This window comes from Pezoporus occidentalis, unplaced genomic scaffold, assembly GCF_034315485.1.
Source record: "Pezoporus occidentalis ecotype Australia unplaced genomic scaffold, CSIRO_AGI_Poc_V1 ctg16, whole genome shotgun sequence".
In the NCBI taxonomy this organism is placed as follows: Eukaryota; Metazoa; Chordata; class Aves; order Psittaciformes; family Psittacidae; genus Pezoporus; species Pezoporus occidentalis.
In genome coordinates, this window is record NW_026913425.1 from 7,154,896 (window position 1) to 7,168,939 (window position 14,044).

Below are 14,044 nucleotides of genomic sequence, written 5' to 3' on the forward strand. Positions count from 1 at the left end.
CAATGAAGAAAAGGCAACAAAAAGAATGCATACCATGCTTTAAATACTGAAGATGCAAGAGAGAAAGCCCTAAAAAATAATCCATTAACAGGACTCCAGTTCTGCAGAAACAAAGGTATTACTTTCTTCTTGCCCTACTCCAGGTAGCATACTGTGAAATTAACGGGGAGCAAGATGAAGACACGTAGAAGTCAGAAAGACTACCATACGTAGTAGCTGTCAGCTTATCAGCCTGTGAAGTTCACCTTCCATGAAATCAAGAAAGTAGGTTGTTTTTATGGAGTGGCTTACTTTATGAGCAAAATAGCACTTATTGCAATAGTAACCATGACAGCAAAATTCTGAGAAATTCTGCTCCCAAGGACAGGAAGGGAAACTCTCTTACACAGCACAGTTATAATTATCCTGTTCTCCTTTTTCCTTTAGGTCTTTCTATCATCACAAAAAAATGCACCTTATGTAAAGTTGTTTTTGAGATCAGAATGTCCATGTTGAAACCATGACAACATTTGCAGTTCAGGAAAACAAGATATACCTATAGAAATCATGAAAAACATGCCAGAGGGAGAAGGAGAAGATGCTAGTTAAAGTACACTTTAACTAACGCAAGTGATTCTCAGACCATCAGATATTACTCATACTTCATAAGCATCAGTGAGGCAAAAGCACTCAAACCCAACTGGGTATTTGAAGAAAAACTTCTGGAAGCTAATGTTAATTAGGAAATGCATACTTTCTGTATCTATTACCTAGGACAGACTGCTTTAAACAGCACCATACCTGGTACAGTTTGAATACTGAGATTGTGCTTTAAAAAGTGCCAAAACTGAACAGGAAGCTCTTGAACCAAATGGTTTCTTCCTTATAGGTTGCCTGTGGTTTACTGGAACACACACTACCCCAGACTTAAACCCAGGCCTTGCCTAAGGTTCCATGCACAGAATTCTTCCATACCCTCAATATGCAGAAAAGCTCTGAAATAGTTAATCATGCCAAGTGACACATGGGTATTTGCTTCTTTTTTGAAGTTTAAAGGAGGGGAAAAAGGCCTCCATTGTTTGCAAATCCTATGCAAGTTCATGCAGGCACAGCATAAGGGTGAAAAAGCTTTTCCACATCTGTGTTTATTATGACAAATACCATTTAATCTCCCAGCTTGCATTGCAACTGCTGGTTATTTTTAACAATATGACAACAAAGGGGAAAAATGGAAGGTGTGCCCCACCCTCCACCTCTATGCCATTATCTGAACAGTTACTTTGAGCAAATTGCTATTCTGGATTGTCAGCTCTCCACTGTCAATGTCAAACTAAAAAAGAAAGACAGAAGACTAGTCTTGTATTCTTTACGTCTGAATAAGTAAATGCTTTTCCAGCAATATCAGCACAGAAATGAGAGAAATTGACTGCTAATAGACAATCCCACTCATAGAGAAAGAACAAAGTAAAAAGGAGGTTAACTTAAGTCTTAATTAAGTGATTCCATCTGTTGAATTTCCTCACCTCAGAAATACAGAACATGAGAAAAAGACTCAGGTGGAAAAGCGGGACTTACAAATTCTCCACTTTCCTCTCAGTCCTTCTGCATTAGCTATAGGTACAACAAACAAGTAGCTGTAGCCAAAAGAATCAGATGGCATATACAGAGACTGCATAAACCTTTTCATAGTGGGAGTGGCTATATACTGGGATGGTTTAAGTGGAAATTTGGACAAAAAAGAATATCTGTGTGAAAAACTTTGGTTTCCATGGCATATTGCGCTGTATTATTTCTATAGAATCTACTATGTATGGATGAGGTACCTTGCTCCGTCCCATTGTAAAATAATGAGATAACTGTTGCTTGAGTATCGCTAGAAGTCTGCATTCCTGCCTGTTCTATAGGTGTCTGTTCTAGTGACTTCAAAAATCTCTCTCTAAGGTAATTGGACTTACCTGCACTTCTTGATGTTTGGACTGAAGAGACTTTAGCACTGGCACCCTAGGTTTTGGTCACTGGCTGACCCAGAAGCTTTGCAAAGCTATGTTATTTTATGTGTAAAGTGTCATTATTCAATTGATCTATTCAAGGCACTAACAAAACACTGTAAAAGATGCTTTGGGAATTTTAGGACTCAGTTTAGAATAGGTCTGGAAAGGCACAAATAGGAAATACTTCATAAAAGGAGACAGCAACAGTCTTTAAACATGAAGTGAGCTGGATTGCTGACTTAGATGTAGATCAAAACATGACCAGGAAGCAGACTGAAGCAGTAAAAGGTCACAGGGCAGAGTAGATGGTAGAACTGAGAGGTGTTTTGAGCTCTTAGAAGCAGTTGGGTTTTCTCCTTTTCATAACACTTTCACAAAAGCCTTCTCTGAAAGTCAAGTATCTTTGCTTTAAGTGGTGTAGGTTATTGTGCTAATGTGGTTTACAAAGGTAAAACTACCTGATCCCTAAAATGATTAATATGATCAGTGTGTATTAGCCTGAGCATTGCTGAGTGGCAGTCTAGACCACAAAATCAAGTGCCTGAAGATAATAAAGTTACTAGAACAAGTTTCACTGACTTCAGCAAGGCTTAAGCTTTACCAACAGGTTTTTGGTTTAAAGGTCTTCCCAGATCAAAAGGGAGAAAAGCATGAGTAACCTTTAGGAAATCCGGATGAGTACGCGATGCCTTTTAGTGATGTACAAGTGACAGTAATAAGTAAATCTTTAGGAAAAAAAACCACCACCCAAACCCAAACCTTTTAATCCTGAACCTGGCTATATGCCTATGGCTTAGAAAATTATGTGAATAGCAATGCATGAAAGTACCTATGTAGTATTATAGACATATATGGTACTGTGAAAGAAAGCTCTCTAAAGGCTGCTTTCTGCGTTAGCGAGTGAGAGGCCACTGCAACGAACTTCCTGGTGGAGTTCTTGCCAAACATATTTACTTACACATAGAAGCCAGCTACTGAAAACAAGCCTTGCTGACTAGCCACTTTCGCTGCTGCATTTTTCAATCGGCATGTTTCACTGTTAAAACCCAGTTAAAGGAGTGTTGCAGACATTGCAAGCTGGTGGGACTCTCCCTGAATACACAGAGACATACCTGAATACCTGCTCAGATCAGAAATAATGAACTTTCGGCCAGAGCTGTTGCTTTTATTTGGTTTTCAGTTTTGGTGTGGGTTTTTTTGTCGTTGTTTTTTGTTGGTTTGTTTGTTTGGTTGGTTGGTTCTTTTTTTTTAAATAAACATTTCAATTAATGTTGGCTGTTGGTCTGAAAGCAATTAAAACCCTTGCTGTGACAATATTATCTACAGCAGTAGCTAAGTTCCAGCCTTGAAAAATGTTGGAAGTTATTTCCATCTGCAATAATACTGCAGCTTGGGCTCTTGGGCAAGACACTGATGTCAGGGTCCTTGCTCCCATTTGGAAGACTACTTCAACTATTCTCTACTGTTTCTCCATGACTTTCTCATCTGCAGCTCTATTAAACCTTCCAGAACAAGACAATGATGAGGTTTATTATAAGCCATGTGGGATCTGGGGGAAAAGAATTGTGCATGCCAAGTGTTTTGCTAAGCCCCTGGGAGAAGAACAATGAAACAGGAACCTTGTAAAGGATTTATGATGCCTGGGATTAAAGAAATGTGTGAATGCTCTTGCTTAACTAGTCTGAGATAAGAGAAACATGTGGAACACTTCAATGCAGCATTACTAATGTTTCAGTGCAGGTGCTAAATAAAAAAAATACTTCTATCAAAGCTCTTGTTCTAGAAATCAAATAAATAAAGTGAAACATGTAGTTCAGAAGTGAACTTAGGAAACTATTTTAGTGACTATAAACACAATGGCACCTCCTAGGCTGTTCTGGGGATATAAATTGCATTCCCATTCACAATGGAACCTGACTTCAGCTGCAGTCACAGGAATCCTATTCCAGTAGTCTTTGGACTGCAGTTTCCATCAAAGAGTGAAGGACTGGAGGGAGGTATCTATCACTGAAAAGCTAGCCAAAAGGTGGATCCCACTGTTAATATCTTAGAACTGAACTTGTTATGTTTAAATTCTTGCTGTATCTTAAGCTTTCTGGAAGACCTTACAAAGGTTATTTTGTGTTTGTGCTCTGTCTCCCAGGCCATAAAATTACCATAATAGCACACCGTGGAGTAGTATCATAGGAAGGCACCAAGAGAGCATTTGGCTTGATATCAGGAATGACAAGGACCCAGAACATTTCCCTGTGCCTCTTACACCATCTCACTGTTGAACCAATATACTTCAACTATACATAAAATTGGCCTCTTGATTGCAAAGACCTAGAGATTTGACAGTATGACATAAAAATTGAGACATCTATGGCACTTGTAAAGCTATTTGCTCTATCAGAGACAAAAGTTACATCTCCTTGCTCACTCTCAGGTCTGTGGTCATCAGCCAGAACTTGCAGGTTTCTGTTACCAGTTTCTTACTGCCTTCTGCAGGTTCTGAACTACAATAGCAGATTTGTCACTGCGGTATCAACCAGTCTCTGATCATTACTAGGAATTACTTATTTCTGATATTATTTTCTGTACCCTTGCTTTTGAGTCAGAAGATATACCTTTCTGCTGAAGGTACGGCAGAGCTAAATCAGTGTCTATTGTCAGGTCATAACTGCTGTAAATTCACTATTCTTGAGTGTGATTACAAGACAGCTAAGGCTTCTGTAACTGGAATTTACAAATACAAACTCCTGATGACAAATATGAGGGCATTTCAACTGCCTGAGTTTACACTGCTTCCTGCATCTCCACTTTTACTTCTTCCGAGCCACCATATCATTCCAAGACTTCTCCTTCCCATACACAGAAGCTGTGCTGCGCCACACCTAAGCAGTGGAGGTATGAACTTCTGTAGGCTTAAAATAGGTGTGGGTGAGCTGATGAAAAGCTGCCCTGATACGTCTTTATTAGGCAACAGAATTAGTGGTAGTTTCAGAAGTTACTGTTTCTAAACTACTGGGGAAAGCATGTGTTGCGTATTATAGTATCCTTGCCACTATCGGTGTCTCTAATGTGTCATGCATGATGATGAACTCCAGAGATCCCTTCCAACTCTAATGATTCTGTGATTCTGCAATACAAATACATGTACATGCCTTTTCAGAGTAGAGCAATTTATACACAGTTAATTATTGTCCAAGTAATGTTAAAAAAGACCCTTTTGAAGATGGGGATGTATGGGATGATATAAGAGGTACCATCTGCTCAGGTTCTGTCCTGAAAAACAGACATAATAGTCCTGATCAAAATGCTACTCATAAACATTTCCACCATCTGCCTGTAGTAACTGTTGTTGAACACAAGTGGTCTACAGAACCATGAACATCTTGCTTGATAAAAGCAACAAGATGTCACAAAAGCAATAAATCTGACATTTCTGCAAATGCAGCTGCATTAAGATGGAGCACATACCTGGGAAAGAAATGGCTAAAGCTTCTTCACATTCCTAGTCCCTGAAGTTAGAAAATGTGCTGTTATCTTGAGACAGAAGTGTTAGAGCAGACCCCTCTTTTTAGTCCTTACGATGATTTTATGGCATTGAAAGAACTAGAAATTATTTGATTTTTTTTGTACTGTGGAAGCCCATCCCTTTGAAAGTTAATCACCTAGTTTTATTTTGTGAATGTAGAATAATGGCTTTCTGGGCAAAACTGACAAGTTTTGTTTCTGGCTGTTCATTTGATACTGCCCCCTTTTAAACTGAAAAGTGATACATGATTTCAACTTGCTAACGATGGCTCCCACAGTAATGATGTGATGTGTCTGACACAATGTCTGATGCATGGCATTTTCGGATTTGTTTTGTAAGGCAGTGTCCTGAATCAAAAAATACCTTGAAGTCTTTGGATTTTTACCAGTCACTTGTACTCAATAGACAGTACTTTACTTCCCCCATCTTTCTCACATGTGTATTACATGTTATTACCAAAAAAAGAGGGATGAAAAATATCAGAAAATCTGTGCTCCAAGAGAACTCTGAGAATGTATCAAACAAAACTGTAAAATAACATCTTAATTTGAGACGGACACAGTGTACTCTGACTCTGTCTGGGAGGCCTGGAAAAAGAACGATTTGCTGTGCTAGGCTCAGGGACATACAGAGCTGCTTCTCCCAGGGAATACAATACCTATTATTACAAAGCCTCCTTAGCTATTATTACAAATAACTCCTGGCTGCACTGTGGTACTACACAGAAATGCCAGACAAAGGTCTGGGTTTTGAACAGCATTGATCTCCCTCTTGCCTTGCATACGGTGTCATTTTTAGAAAGCCATTTAACCTTTTTTTGTAATGGCAAATGTTTAAAACACCATATTTTGCTGGTTTATGTCCTTTCTGGGTACTGGAGTTTCTGATGTTGCAGTTGCAAAGGGCTGAGGGAGGGGAAGTGTGACTTAATCTTCCCCCCCTTGAAGCAGATTCTGCAATTAAGTGTGAAGATTGCTTTCAGTCTGAAGTCCTCTCTTTCTGGTCTCCTGTTTCCTCTTCCTTGTATTCCTGTCTGTTCTTTCTTGCATTCTTTTGAATCCTTGCTACTCTCACCTGTCCTTCCTGGGCAAACAGCCGATTTCCCAGAGCACTTGGATCCCCAGTGTTAATGTCCATCTCTTTTGCTCCTGCTGCTGAGCAGGGGCTGCTTATGTGTATCTGCATGTATATGTATATATATGTATATATATATGCATATGTGTATGTGTATTATGTATATATGCAAGTATCTGCATCTGCATGTGTATGTGTATGTATACGTGTACATAATGTTTTTGTTGTTATATAAACATAAATTCCTAAGTACATAATAGGGCCTAGTTAAATGACTAGTCCCCAGGTGATGAGGATCAAAGAGACGGAGGTGCAAACAGAAGGTTAGGCACCTTCAGTGTTTAACTTATTTTGCAGGGTCTCTTGCCACTCATTTCCACTTGTGGCACTGAGCTTTTGAATAGATATTGTCTTTGAAATGGAGAATCTTCTGCTATTTCTTTCCCATCAAATGAAATGAATTAACCTATATTCAGTCACAAACTTCAAAGGCAAAATTTTTGCATTATGTCTCAGGTAGTGAGTATATTAATGCCAGTGGGTCTACAGGGTCTAATGACTGCTGCTGTTCGGAGGAAGGCATACAGGCAGTGGTCTCTAAGAGATACAGAAGAAAAAATTACCATACAGAAATAAAGTACAGAAGGACATTCTTGAAACTAGCATTCTGGAGATACTCTTTTGTTTTGAGAACAAAGGCTACAGGACTGGATCTACAATAGGACATAGTACCAGTCCCACAAAACAGTAATTCTCTGCCCTCAGGCACCTAAATCAAACATTTCCTTCATCCCAAAACTCAGACATGCCAGCTTCCCTTCATATGTAATAGTCTGCTTGCAGTAGCGCCTGCAGTAGTGCCTTCAATATTGCCAATCAGCTAAGAAACTACTCTCAACCCTGCTCCACCAACAGAAAACAGTAGGGACTTGAAGTCAAGCTTCTTGTAGCCCGCTAGATTGCACTAACTAGTACATAAAACCAGGCGCTGTGAAGGAAGTTCCCTCATCACCTCTGGAACAAAATGTACACTCAGGTAGCCATGTCTTTGCCTGCTCGAGCTGACACGTTCTTGGCGTCTGCCTCTGGATCTGCCACCTCCTGAAGGTGAAGATTTATGTGATCCTGACCTGAGTGAAAGGTGTGGCATGTTTAGAACAACAATTATTTCTCCAACATTGAAAAATTATATTCTCCCTTCAGCGAAGGCAACTTATTTAGGAAAAGGTCAGCTCTAGGCCACAGTAGAGTAAAAGCTAGGTGGCTCTGCATTCATTTCCCTTTCTCATAGCATCTTTAGGAAACAAATTTTCCTTGTTTGACTTCCCTACACCTCTTTCCTGACAATACTCTGATTGTATAATAAACTTCTAAATTAGAAGGTGAATGAGCTGATGAAGCAGCTTTGCATCTGACAGTTTTATTTGGGCTCCTAAACAATTGTGTTTTTTCCCATAAAGCAAACAAGAGAATTGTAATGAAGAGCTTTTATTTTGCCTTGATATTTGTATTAGCCTCTCTGATGTATTTCCCAAGGAAGTATTTATGTCAAAAGAGATCTGAATTGTTTCTCTCCTCAAATGTTTTAAGGAGATTTCTTTTCTTAATTGCTCATCTTTAATGAAAGATAAATTGTATCCCAATTAACTACAAGAGTGAAAGTGACCCTGGCAAAGAATGTTCTTAAGTACTTGGCTGAACTGGGGCCAAATAGTCAATAATTTCCATCAGGAATTTCTCAAAAATGAATCATTTTTTAGGTAATTTACACTAACTAATTTGTATCAGAAGTTTCATAGGTAATGTCTATATTACATCAATTTGACATACCATGGAAATGGTCGTTTGTGCTTACTCATATGAATGAAAAAAAAAGAAACAAAACATATAAAGCAGATTCAATCCTCAGATTTCAATAATCACTAAGAGCAGAGAGGAGAAAAAAGCCAAGCACTAAAGAAGGCAACAAAAACCTAGTCACAGTAAACAAACTTTACTTGTGCCTACAGCTGTCACATACCTAAGAACTAGACGAAGGACGAAGGATAGAGTATGTGCTCACAGGAATAGGCTCAGAATACAGTGCAGCTTAGAACCTTTTCTGGTGCAAAAGGGATTAATTTGAATTTGATGTGATGCCTCTATTCTTTATTACCTGTAGTCAATGCTTTTTTTTTTTTTTTAATTTAGTTTTGGGGTTTGGGTTGTTTGGGTTTTTTTTTGGGGGGGAGGTTGTTTGGGTGGGGTTTTTTGGGGAGTTTTGGTTTGTTTTTTTTTTCCCAAAAAGTATTTCCATTTTATTTTTGGTGATAAGAATATTGACTTCCAGTTGCATAGCTTTTGGATGGTGTATCAAGGCATTGCCAAAGACTGAAAATTGTGAGAAAATATTATTTAATTTTGCTTTTTGTTAAAATTAAGTTCTTTTCCTGTCATATGTAACCCTCAAAATGCAAATGAATCGTCTGAGCACTGCCAAATGATACAGGTGTTTTTTCCACCCAGTGCTCAGCAAGAATGAATGTGAAATTCTCAGACCAGCGAGGAGTGTTATTTGAGTCCCTGTGGCTCAAGGAGGACTCCAAATTCCTTTCTGAAAACATTGGTTTGATGATCTTGCTTGAACTGGGTCTGGCATTTCTCTGATCTTTCTCCATGTGGTCTATCTGGAGTTTTACTAATTTAATTCCTGTAGTAGGCCAAAGCATCTGTATTGTGAGACTTTTTCTCATGCATTAAGTACTTTTGTAAGACAAATCTAGAAATAAGTTTACCAGATCCAATTTGTTTGGGAAGAGAGTGTTTTTCCTGCATGGGAACAGAGTTCTGGTGAGTCATTTATTAGTACAATATGTCATAAAGCATTTCTCAGGATAATGCAGTTATAGATTTGTATCAGTAAAATTTCATTATCATTTATTGTTTCTTCTTTTAAGAAAAATATTAATAATTTCTGTTTGATATCAAAAATTCTTAATAAAGATATCACATGGTGCAGACTGTATTGCCTCTAAGCACTATTAACTCGAATTATTTTTTAATTCATTAGTAGTTTATATTGAATTTATCCTTTTTCATGACCAAGTTGGAAAGGTATCAAATGGTACTAACAGCGGTAACAAATAAAGGCACATCAAGGTCTGTGCAGATTATGCTAGACCACGAAGGTGAAAGAAGAACTTCCCTTTCTATAAGCTTTGCATATCTCAGTTGCTACCAAGTGGAGAAAAATCAGAGCTCCCACATAGGACAGATGGCTCCCAGAAATATGTAGTGCCCATGGAAAAAATGACTAGTCTTAGGAATGGCTCATACACCAAATATTTGTACACTTGGCTTCCTTTCATTCCATATTCCCAGAACGCCAGTTGGTCTACAGAGGCACCTCCTTTTTTTTTTTTTTTTTTTTAAATCCTGCTGGGGTTACTTTGTAATGGAATTCACCACCATGTGTTAAATTTACAGAGCACAAAAAAGGTAGCTCCTTGGTTAGTGCAAGAAACGGAGAAAAAAAAGTGAGTCAGTGATCCGGTGGACAAAGATCCTTCTAACTTCAAAAAGCAGGAGGGTTGTCAGCCTGAGCAGTACCTACCCATGCACAACAGAGCAGGAGTGGGAACGGTCCTTTACAAAATCACTGGTCCACTGGGTCAGTGCATCTGCGTGCATTGCCCTGGGCTGGTTAGCTAGTACTGGATGCCATACAAAGCTTCAAGTCAGCTCAGTGCATCTGTGTGACTACAATTATAACAGTGATTTCAGTAGAGGACATGGCATAACCCAAAAAATACTGCTGCACCCAGATGTTTGTGTTCCAAAGTAGCTCTAAGGTGTTTCTGTCTGGGAACAGATGATTAGAATGTATCTGTGCAGGTAAAGAAACTGATGTAAACCACCTTTCCTCTTTGAGTTGCTTTGCTTCCTTTTTTCATAGCTGTAGGGAAAAAAGGGAAAAGTGTTAGATTTAAGACACAGATTTTACTTTGTGGCACTTTAAGTTTGAACTGCATCGACTGCAACAAAAATGGAGCAAGAATTTTCAATAACAGTGACAAAGAAAAAAAAAGATCCCAGCTCTGCCAGAGACATGGTCTGAAACTGTGCCAAAGATTTCAGGCTGGCAAATCAGCAAAGGAGCCAGATAAATCAGAATGAGTGTAACAGATCTCGTCTATTTCAGCACAACTTATCCTCTTTACTTGTCATTGTCATCAATACCAAAAAAATACTTAGTTGAAGGAATAAAAGTGTCTGGGTAACCATTAAGAAGAAGAAAAAAAAAAAAAAGTGAAGAAAAAGAAAGTGAGAAGTGTGGCCATAACTGTGGAATAATCATTTGACTGAAACTGAACTATTTAGAGGAAAGGAAAAATGTTTTGTATACTGAAAGCAGAGAAAGATCTGTGCCTACTGTATAAAACAACTTGGTTTCCTGGTTTTGATTTACATTTACTGGTAACAGCTGCTTACAGGTCAGGTGACATTAGCATTCAAAAAGCAGCCTTAATGAATGCAACCATGCAGCTAATATTGGTGTTAATTATATTTCATGCTCTTGGACTCCGCTGTATGGGGAATTGTTTAAAATGGAAATGTCTTAAAAACACACACTACAAAACTCACAAATACCAACAATCTGCCATCAAAGCAATATAAAATTCATTTTTTTCCTGCAAAAATGTACAGTATGTACAGTATGTACAGTAAATAAACCTCCATCAAAGGCAAATGTAGTCCTTACTGCTGCAGAAAGTCTGAGCACAGCTGAGACATTATATTTCAGCATTGTGGGAAATATGTCATACAGAGCACCCTTGTGCAGAATCTGTGAACACCTGCTGGTTCCTCTAAGTAGGGTGAGAGCTGGGTGACTCGGGGAAATGGTGTGGACTGAGGCTATCGTCAAGAAACCTTCATATCGGTTGATCCACACACTGTGTAGAGAGGGTAACAGCCTTTTATTCCTTCTCTGCAGCCTAGTGCTCAGCATGTGATTGTGCATCCTACAGATAAGGGCCCTGAGTCCTGCTTTTACCCTTTACCCAAATGTGTGTGTCTCCTCATCACCCAAACTGTGGACTCCTGAATATCAAAAGTTTAAAACAAAACACCCTCTAGAAATAGACTTGCATGTGTAAGACGTGTGTAAATTAAGAGCATATTTGATTTCAGAAAGTGATTAAAGAAATTAATGGAGACAACACTAAGGGAGGGATGGAATAAAAGACACAACCTGGAATTGGGATGGCACAGGGGTCTAATGTGTATAGACTTGAAAAATATTATCATATTATGTTTTTGCCTTGCTTTTACACTATTCCTTGGGATCTGCTGTTTGATACTACCAGAGACAGACTATAGCCATAGGCTGACCCACAAAACGTGGTTTATCCTTTTGTATTCACCCATTGAGTTTTAAAGATATGTATCAAGGGCAGTATCACATTTTGCAAAGCAACATTTTAAGCAGCTTTCAGGTAACACACCGATTTTGTTAATAAATCCCTGTGATAACAGAGTAAGGTCTCACCAGTTTGTCCCACATGGCGATTACTACATCCTTTAATCCCATAACCAGGCCATGGATTGCCAGTGACACAATCCACTGGAAGGCTGTTGGCAGCCATACCAGCACTATAGTTTTGTGCATAGGGGGAAGGCATGGGGCCCAGTGTGGACATCTTGAGGGGTTTGTAAGACTTGTTCTGACATCTTGGATGTGCAAGGCTGCCCTTTAATCCCAGCTCCATACTCACTGTAAGGAGTAGCTTGATTCCCATGCTACATGAGCATCCAGTGCTCTGGCTCCTCTATCACAGCTGGGCAGACAACAGGAAGAGACAAGAATGGACAGTGACAAATCAACATCAAGGAATGAAACTCAGTTCAGTTAAATATCCATCAGATGTTCTTAACTTGCGTTCAGAGTAAGAGTTGCCATACTAATGTCATCAAGCTAATGAGGGGAATGCAATTACATTAAGATGTGGTCAACACCATCAGAAAATGAAAAAACAACTAGCTAATGTAAATTCACCCCAAGTAAGGACTGTTTTTCTATAGGTAACACTGTCAATAAGTCACTGCTGCATTTTTTTTTTTAACAAGGTACACTTCCCAAAACACCAGCTGTTTTGACAGATGACTGTACTACTGGACAGTGTTTAGAAAATAAATAATATTTCTCTTGTTTTTATCTAAGACAGTAGCGGCCCCTTATACACTGAAGAGTCTTTGGAGCTACAGTGGAGCCAGCAAATATTAAATTGGCTTAAGCTGTGTTTACACAGATATTGTAAACTTTAGCAGTAGTTTTTCAGTTGGTGTAGTTACATCACCTCTCTAGACTACATGAGTTAAGGTAACAGTGTTCACCTGCTCAGACTAGCTAGGCCTGCCTGAGGGTGTGTGCCAGGCTGCAGTGTGGATTTTCACATGCATCTCTTCTGCATTCCCATAAAATGAGAACAGTCAACCAATCTGTAAGATGAAACAGGTACCTCCTGGAAACCGCATTGAAAGCTTTCGAAACACTTGGAAAATAAGGTAACCTAAACACCCAAGTGACTGAGGGCGTTTCTCCATTGCATATTAGAGCAAGGTGTCAGCAGCAATGACACGAGAATACAGGTCAGGTCTAGGAGCTGGAAGCCCAGGAGACCTGGGCTGAGAAGCACTCTATCCACTGTAGTGTAGTGCTCCAGCCACCTACAGAACGAGCAGACTGGGCTTTGATTTTTCTATTGAAGATTCTCCATTTGGCATTGAAGAAGCAGGTCTTATTTGAACTGAACTCTCTGTGGCCATGAAAGGGATAGTTCAGTAGTGAAGGGCATTAGTGGATCTTAAGATTACTTTATTAGCAGTTTCCCAGTAAAGATGGACAGAAACCATTATAGCGCACAGTAAGGTATGTGTAATGAATAATGGTGTCTTCCAAAACCAGGGTTCTTGTGCTAAGAAGACTTCTGGTCATCAGTTTTGATGGGGTACCTAATAAGAGGAAACCTTCAAATCCTGGGAGAAATTAGTACATATATGGAATATTTGGGAGCTTTATTTTCCTGCTTTGGATTAAACTCATTTACATTGATTTTAACTACATTCTTACGGCTGGAAGTGGGGACTGAGGCCCCATCTAGCTTTGACAGAGATGATAACTCAGGTGTCCCATTAGAAGGTGTGGCCGTTCAAGCATTTTTCTTTATATAACAGTGCTGGAGTTTAGCTAATGGCTTTACATAGCAGAAAAGCTATTGCAATGCAATGAATTCAGGACCTTTTTATTATTCTTAGTGTCCAGCAATGAATTCACTTCTGAAGGGGGCTGATTATTTTTTGAATTGAGTTTATCAGTATCTGGAAAATCCTTTCACGACTGTCTCGCAAAACCAACTGGAGCTCAGTTTTGAATGAACACTGTTTGTACTATCATAATCGCAGTGATGTCAGAATTAAGTCCACTTTACACCTATAGAGA